This window comes from Euprymna scolopes, chromosome 9 (genome assembly GCF_053919585.1).
Source record: "Euprymna scolopes isolate OS-2025 chromosome 9, ASM5391958v1, whole genome shotgun sequence".
Classification (NCBI taxonomy): domain Eukaryota; kingdom Metazoa; phylum Mollusca; class Cephalopoda; order Sepiida; family Sepiolidae; genus Euprymna; species Euprymna scolopes.
This window is the reverse complement of record NC_136490.1, coordinates 169000024-169008882: the sequence shown is the minus strand read 5'-3', so window position 1 is coordinate 169008882 and position 8859 is coordinate 169000024. Positions and strand designations below refer to the sequence as shown.

The window sequence follows — 8859 nt, the reverse complement described above, 5'->3', positions numbered from 1 at the left end:
TTTTGACGGGCGTGTTTAACCACTGGTTTGCCCAGGATTCGATCCCGAGGCAGGTAACAAAAGGAGTGGTCACGCTTCTGAAGAAGGGAAACCAACATGGGGGGGGGGACCTAGATGATTATAGGCCCATAACTCTGCTTAACGCAGATTTTAAGATTTTGGCCCGTATTCTTGCGAACTGTCTGCAGGTCGTTATCGATGAGTTGGTCGAACCGGATCAGAACTACGCTGTGAAGGGTCGAACAATTCAAAACAATCTGCACTTGGTTCGCACGATAATAGAGGGGTTAGAAGACGACACGGAAGCCGCGCTGATCAATTTAGATCAGTCCAAGGCGTTCGATAGGGTGGACCATGGGTTCCTGAGGGCTGTTGTGGAGGCCGCCGGCTTTGGTCCGGACTTCCGCAAATGGATCTCCGCCCTGTATCGTGACCCCGCGGTGGTGGTGCAAGTCAATGGTAGGTTGTCGGAGTCCTTTGGGGTCTCCCGGTCGGTGCGGCAGGGCTGTCTGCTGTCGCCTCTGCTCTATGTCCTGGCGTTGGAGCCCTTCCTTCGCAAATTAAGGGACGAGGCGGCGAGACCAGTCCTACGCGGCATTGCTCTACCTGGCGGCCGAGTTGCCAGGGTGTCCGCGTACGCTGATGACGTCACCGTTTTCGCAGCCAGTCGTAACGACATCGAAGCGGTGATAGAGGCGATCGCTGAGTACGAAGTTGTCACAGGGGCCGTGATCAATCGCAGCAAGTCCGTCGGCCTGCGGTTGAGCGCCTGGACCGGGGTAAACTCGCTTCCAGGTGCGTTCGGCTGGACTGATGGCCCGGTTAAGATCCTCGGTGTGTGGTTCGGGCCGGATCTCCAGCTGGACAAGAATTGGTCGGAGGTACAGACTAAGGTCGAATCGTCTGTCGGAACTTGGATTCGAAGGAGATTGTCCTTGAAGGGTCGTGCGGAGGCATGCGCCACTTACGTGTTTCCGTTGATCCTTTACCGTTTATCTGTTCTTCCCCTGCCTGCGGACCGCTGTAAGGCTTTAGAGCGACTCCTTTTCAAACTGCTCTGGAAGGGAGGAAAGCCGTATGTCCGTAGACAGGTCTGTACGCAGAAGCTTAGCGAGGGAGGCTTGGGGATGCCTGATCTGCGCAGCCATCAAAACGCAGAAAGACTGGCGTTCCTAAGTCGGACACTGATAGAGGAGGCACCCTGGGTACCAGCCGTGGAGCACGCTTTCCCACGGCTGTTAACCGACCCCGCCGCCGAAGGTCGCCGTCGACCAGCGGGGGAAGGGCGCTTCCTGACCGAATGCCGAGCCGCCCTTAGGGCATTGCCGGGGTCCAGTGACCTTGCACGGCCTAGGTGGAGGCTATATGAGGAGCTAGTGGAGGGTACCGCAAACGACCTGCTGGTGGAGCGGCTATATCTGTCGAGGGGGGAAGTTCTCTCGCTTTGGAGTTGGGCGCCTGCCAGTAGCTACATAAATAATGCTGAATTTTCGATAACGTGGAGGCTAGTCCGGGACGCGTTGCCTCTCTTCAACCGACTTGCCAGGGATTTCAGGGATCGCGATTATTTATTAATTTAGCAAAGTCCCGTTTTCCTCCCCACCTCCCCCCTTACTGGCCTTTGTGCCTAAGTTGTATCGGACCCCAAATGAGGGCTTGGTAGTAGATAATGCCAAGTCCGGGGCCGATACGACTAAATACCATCGCTTCTCGGCCTTTTGGCTAAGATCAAAGTGTAGTATCTGTTCTTCAGCTTACGAAACTTTTGCTCTTTTCCAATTGTCTGAGAGGGGATCTGCCACCGGGCTCTTGAGCCAGGTTCAAGGCATTTGTTCACGTCTGCAAGGACCAGACCCCCTCCTTTGGGGAGTCAGGACCTTCAGCATAGTCTAAGGTTTTAGTTTTAAGTTTTAGATTTAAGTAGTTTTAAGTTCTTCTTTTCTCCCTCTCTCTGGGAGGAATGTCTAATTCTCACTCTTAATTAACTAGCGGCACTTTGACCCGCTAGTCTTTTGTCTTCCTTCGCTGCTCTCCCGTTGGATCGAGCAGACCGGGTCTCTTTGTCGCTTCCTGTTGGGGTTGTTTGTGGGAAGGGTTTTGGGGTTAATACCTTCGTTTTTGCCTTCTCTCTGGGCAAAGATGCCTTTCCCTCTCTCCTCTTAATTGCGACGCGGCACTCTGACCCGCTAGCCACCACTGCGTCTTTCTTCTCTGCTCTCCCCCCGCAAGGGGGGATCGAGCTGACTAACCCGACTTCCCCGCGAGGGGAGGTCAAACCACTTTCTCTCTTCGCCCCTGGCCACCCCCTCCATCCCTTTGTCCCCCAGACTGTTTTATTTTTCCTCCCTCCCAGGTCTGGTCTGCGTCAGCGACCAACGCCCCCACGATGCCGAGCAGGCGGGGATCATCACCCCAAATGCGGAGCAACGTTCCCCCAACTAAATCCCCGGAAAAGGGAGTCAAATCCCGGCCCCGGGCCAACGAAGAGGAAATGGAAGGCAAGGTAGGGCCGCAGCCCGCGGCGACCTTGGACACCATGGGTGGGGTAGGGCCGCAGCCCGCGGCGACCCCGGATCCTGCTCCCCGAAAAGGGCACTCCAAGCCCGAAAAGAAGGAAGAGGCGACAAGCGAGGTAAAGAGTCATGAGGCCCACGAACCACAAACAACGGAGGCCACCATGTCTCGATCCTCGCAGGTCGTTTCCAGTACGAGCAATGAAGCTCCCCTAAAGGACAAAAATCTCCCAAAAGGGGGAGCTAAAGAAGAGGCGTCCACGGTGACAACTGCAGAGCAAAAGCCGGTGAAGACAAGTGTCACCGGGACTCCAAGAAGGACACCAAGTCCTCCAACCCCCCAAGAAGTCAACTCCCCGGCCCAGGGGGAAGAAGAAGAAGAGGACGAAGATGACGCCAATCGAAGAACAAAGGCGCTCATCGATAACACCATCACGTCCCTCAAAAGGCTATTCCAGGTGGAACGGGTGCCGGACAACCATAACGCACCCACGGAGGATAGCTTTATAGGAGTATGTGGGGCTGAGCTACCATCACTCGGCAAAGCCCCTGACTCCAAAACCAAGGCGCCAGCGGCAGAATCACCCAGTCCGCAGACGCCCAACAAGAAGAGGAAGCCTTCCCAAGCGGAAAAGACGGAGGAATGGCCGACTCTAAATGCAACATCAACCAAACGACAGGCCCAGCCGATGCAGCAGCAGCAGCAGCAGCAGCAGCAGCAGCAGCAGCAACAACAACAGGCCAAAGGGACCAAGTCAGACACTCCGTGCCCGGGACCATCAAAACCCCAGGCGAACGAGGCAGCGGCTTGGGGCCCTAGGAAAGAAAACCAAATGACACCGGAGGACTACAGGACTCTGTTCAAGGAAACTTACCAACAATATACGGAGGGGATCAACATCATTCCCCTGCCGGGACAAGTCGAAGAGCTCCAGAACAGAGTCCTCTCCCTGGTCACATCCAACCTAAAGACCAGGGGATTAGCCGGTGTCAACAAAGATGTCATGGTGGAGATGTTGATGGCCTTAAACATCCCGGCCAGCTACATCTGTCGCAGGAGCTTCGCCATGTGGGACATCCTGCTGCCTACCAAAGAAGAGGCAATCCGCCTGTCCAAGACGAACCTGAGCTGGCGAAACATCAAGCTCCAGCCAGAGTATATGAACAAAAGGAGGACGAACGTCTCCATATTGAACGTCCCATGCCATTTGGAGGCCAAACAGCCGGGGGCTATTATGAGCCAGTACGGAGACGTGGAAACTGTGTCCCCAGTCCGCGGTCAGCGCAATGTCATGACCGGGGACTATAAATTGACTATGGTGCTGGAAAGAGCCGAATTTGACAGGGTTCCAGCGTTGCTAAAGTTCGGGAAATGGACCCTGTCAATAATAGTGGAAGGCAGGAAACCACATTGCTGGCACTGCCAGAAGCAGGGACATATGGCCCGTGACTGTCCAAAGAAGCCACCATCAAGACCAGCTACCAAGGCCGCAGGAAGCTCCCAACCCTCGGCCGCAGGAAGCTCCCAACCCTCGGTCACGGTCACAGCCGCTCCCGCGACGTCGGCACCAGCAACCACAACAGAGGGTGAATGGTCAACGGTCACCAGAAGGAATGGGAAAAGCAAGCCCAAACGGACGGTGACCGTGGACCAAACTGACAAGCCAGCCCCCATGGACACGGAGACTCCTCTCTCCTCGACCAAAAGGAAATTACAAGAGTCAGAGGAGGAGGAGGTGGTGTCCGAGGAAGAGACCAACCCAGCAACTGAGGCATCCTCAGACGAGGTGTCTAGAAAGTCAAGAAGGAAGAAGAGCAGGAAGACAAAGGGGAACCCCACACCCCCTGAGAAAGACTTTTTCAAAAAAGCCGAGGCTGAATCCCCCAACCTACCACCCCCCTCACAGCCAAAGCAATCAACCTCCACCCAATCCTCATCCCCCAGAGACTCACAACCATCCCCAACACCCAACTCAACCCCTGCTCTTCCGCCGCCTCCTACACCATCCGAGAAGGAGAAAGCACCGGTTCGCACGGAGCGAACCAAGAAACTCCCCTTTCTACCCGGAAAGAGACTGTGTGAAACGAGTCGTCTGCCAGCAGCCCATGAGTTGAAGGGCAAGCAGAAGACTCAACACAATAAACTGAGGGATTTGGTGTACATTGGTTGTAACAATGTCACCGATCCCACTCAATTTCCAGACGCTCCAATGTTGACCACCTTTGTGCGAAAAAATAAAGACGCACGGACAGAATCCCTGTGGTCAATGTTGGAAGCAGCTAAGGAGGCCATACAAGGCCAAAAAATAATTGACATGGACCACCCTTCGCTGCTAAAACTAGCAGTGAAATGCGAAGGAAGGACTCCCATCTATGTCCACCCATCACTATACAGGGCACTAAAATTAATCTTTCCCCTGGATGTCGGAGGCGTGGCCAAGGATGGTCAGCCCGGAGAAGACTTACTCACCGGAAGCCTTGGTCAGGCCTACCATATCCTGTCTGCCAAGGATTTCAGACCCGTCTGTGACACTGCTTAAGGTAAGTGAACATGTCTTTGAACTTGGCCACTTTTAATGTGAGGGGCATCAGGTGTCGAAGCAAGGCCTCGCGCGTTGTTAGAGACTTGGTGTCCCTTAAGGTAGATATTGCCGCTATCCAGGAGACCCACTTTATTTGTGACGAGGATTGTCAGGTGCTGGTAAACGATTACGATGTTTACTCAGCATATGGCAATACTTATAGTCGTGGAATCTCCTTGCTAGTGAATCGCACCCTGTCAGCGTCGGTGAATGTTGTTCACGCAGGCGAGGACGGGCGGGCGGTCGTTGTTGATGTTGCCATTAATTGCAGTGTTTTTCGGATTGTCGCTGTTTATGCTCCTAATTCTCATGGAGAGAGGGTATCCTTTTTTCGACGGTTGGAGGGCTACTTAGTGGATCCGGAACGGTTAGTGTTAATGGGTGATTGGAATGCAATCCTTGATCCCAATATAGATAAGGTCGGGGGGGCTAGCGGGTCGGTGTGGTATGACAACAGTCTGTCTGACCTGATGGCTTCGTGCGACCTCGTCGACAGATTTCGTCTGGATTACCCGGGGCGGGAGATGTGGACGTGGCATTCCGTAGTGCCTTCCCATCCGAGTACTTACTTGGATCGGATGTTAGTTAGAAGAGGCGACGTAGACTTTCTATCGTGCCCCACGTTCCACTTGCTAGGACACTCGGACCATAAACTCGTTATGGCCCGTTTGAACTTAAGTGCTAGGCCCAAACTAGCCGGATACTGGAAGTTCAACAGCACCTTGTTGGAGCTGGAGGACTACCGGTCGAAGGTTACCGAATTAATTCAGCGGGCTTTAGTGGGGGCGGTTACAGGGAGTAAGTGGTGGGTTAGCCTTAAGGCCAAAATTAGACGCTTCTCTGTCCAATACAGCCAACGCCTCGCGCTAGATAAGGCCAAGGCAAAGAAGCGTATAGAGGGTAAGCTGACCCGGGCGGTGGAGGGGGGGGACCCCCTAGAGGTAGCACTAGCTAAACAGGACCTCGGCCGCTTGGCTAGCGAGCGGTATGAAGGTCAGGTAGTTAGGGCTAGGTTAATGAAAGTCTCTAACGAAGCTGTTAACGTTGACGCTGTTGAGCGTAAGGCTGCTCTAAGACGCGGTTCGGACGGGTACATTCGGAAAGTGTATAACCTGGAAGGACACGCTCTGGTATCGACGCGGGAGATTTGCGGGGGGTTTCGGAAGCATCTATCGGAGCGCTTCACCCAACTACCCGGACTCAGGGTCGATGAGTTTGGCAGCTATTTGGCTGACTCGCCCCGCCTCACGGCGGCTCGAGCGGCTAGCTGTGATGGTCTTGTTACGGAACATGAGGTCATTACTGCGTTGAAGCAGGTCGGCTACAACAAGTCCCTGGGGCTTGATGGTCTACCCTACGAATTTTACTTGAGGCTGTCGCCCATGTTGGTCCCTATTCTGAAGGATATGTTCAACCATTGGTTTGCCCAGGGATCCATCCCTGGACAGGTGACCAAGGGAGTGATCACATTGCTGAGGAAAGGTCAACGGCATGGTGGGGTGGAAAACTTTGATGACTTTAGGCCCTTGACTCTGCTAAACACAGAGTTAAAGATTTTGGCAAAGATTCTTGCGAATCGCTTGCAGGTTGTCATCGCTGACTTGATCGAACCCGACCAGACTTATGCTGTGAAGGGGAGATCGATTCAAGACAATCTTCATTTGATTCGCTCGATCATAGAGGGAACAGAAGACGACACGGAAGCCGCGCTGATCAGTTTGGATCAGTCCAAGGCGTTCGATAGGGTCGACCATCGGTTCCTGGGATCTGTTTTAGAGGCCGCCGGATTTAATCCGGACTTCCGCAAGTGGATCTTTGTCCTGTATGATAGGCCGGCGGTAGCGGTGCAGATCAACGGTAAGCTGTCGGAGTCTTTCGCCGTCTCCCGGTCGGTGCGTCAGGGTTGTCCGCTGTCGCCTCTTTTGTACGTCCTGGCGTTGGAACCCCTCCTTCGCAAGTTAAGGGACGAGGCGGCTACACCAGTCCTGCGCGGAATAGCCCTCCCTGGAGGCACACAAGCCAGGGTTTCCGCGTTCGCCGATGACGTCACCGTGTTCGTGTCTTGCCCCACGGACGTTCAAGCGGTGGTCGAGGCGCTCGCTCGATACGAAAAAGTCACAGGGGCCGTCTTCAACCGCAGCAAGTCTGTCGGCCTGCGGTTGGGGGCCTGGACCGGGGTAAACTCGCTTCCAGGCATCTTCAGCTGGACCGATGGACCGGTCCGTATTCTCGGTGTCTGGTTTGGACCGGGACTTCAGCTGGAGAAAAACTGGTCGGAAGTATATGGCAAGGTCAAATCGTCGGTCAAGACTTGGATTCGAAGGAAATTGTCCTTGAAGGGTCGGGCGGAGGCGTGTGCTACATACGTCTTTCCGCTCATCCTTTACCGATTGTCTGTACTTCCTCTCCCTGCACAACGCCTAACCCGCTTACAAGGGTGCCTCGACTCACTGCTGTGGGACGAGGGTAAGCACTATGTGTGCAGAGAGGTCTGTGTCCAAAGTCCGAGTGAGGGAGGCCTGGGTCAGCCCAGTCTCTCGTGTCATAAAAACGCTGAGAGATTGGCTTTCCTGAGCCGTTCGCTAGAGGAGAACGCTCCATGGGTCCCTGTGGTTGAGAACTCGTTTCCCAATCTCAAACCTGACCCCTCGGTAGAAGGTCGTCGTAAACCGAGGGGGGAGCCCAAGTTCTTTGCCGAATGCCGGACCGCACTTAGAGCATTGCCGGGGACCAGTGTCCTCGAACAGCCTAGGAAGAGCCTTTATCGGGAGTTAGTGGTGGGTACCGCGAAGGATCCTCTTTGTAGGCGGTTAGGTTGGTCGATGGAGGTTATCCGCTCTCAATGGAGTTGGGCGCCGGGTCGGGATTTTTTGACTAACTCTGAATTTTCCCTGACCTGGCGACTGGTCCGAAAAGCACTGCCCCTCTTCGACGAATTCAGCAAGTACAAACAACATACAAGTGCCTGGTGCCCGCGCTGCGACGAACACAAGCTCGAGACCCTCGGGCATGCGTTTTTTAGTTGCAGCCGGATCCAGGCCCTATTGGAATACGTCGAAGGGGTAACGGCCCGCATCGATGCCGAGTGCCCGCTCGAACTCGACGAAGGATATTTTGTTTACAACATGGAGCCGCCGTTCCCCAGGGAGGAAAGAATGGTTTTCCTGGCGATCCTAGCAGTGGCGCGCATGGTGATATGGATCACGCGCCTCAAGTTGGTCCGCGAAGGGATATCTGTTCCAGATCGGGATCTGATCGTTTACTTTAAACATCTGCTTAAAGTAAAGATCAGATGCGATTGGAGGAGGTTGCCTCGAGCGGAGTTTAATAAGAGGTGGGTGCACAACACTAGTCTGTGCATCCGTCGAGGAGCCAAGTTCCAATACGTGTTCCCTCCTTAAGCATGGCACGGGCGGTGCTGGGTCCTTCGGAACCCATCCCGCTTAGTTTAGCATAATCAAGTAAAGAGACTCTTGACTGGTGGTATAAACGAGATCCCGCCCCTGTTATTATTTTCGGTGCTAGAGAACCTCTGAGTCCACCCGCTCCCCCGTTACCTGCTTTTTGTTTTTGGATGCAATCCTGGTCTTTCCCCCAGTACTCAGAGGTCACCAATCAACCCCTCCTCCCGTTGTATTTTCTTTTCTCCTATTAAGGCTTCACCCCAACCCCATATAGGGATCACCCTGCTTGTTTTCGGTTTCCCGGAAAACAGTGGGGGGTCTAGACGTTAGATTAGTAGGGGGGGTCAATACTAACAAACC

The 8859-nt window shown here is 54.2% G+C and overlaps 1 pseudogene; it reads left to right on the top strand.

Annotated features, from left to right (window-relative positions):
• The first annotated feature begins 1702 nt into the window (after positions 1-1702).
• LOC145285248 (U2 spliceosomal RNA) lies at positions 1703-1859 on the top strand (annotated as a pseudogene).
• The last annotated feature ends 7000 nt before the right edge of the window (positions 1860-8859 follow it).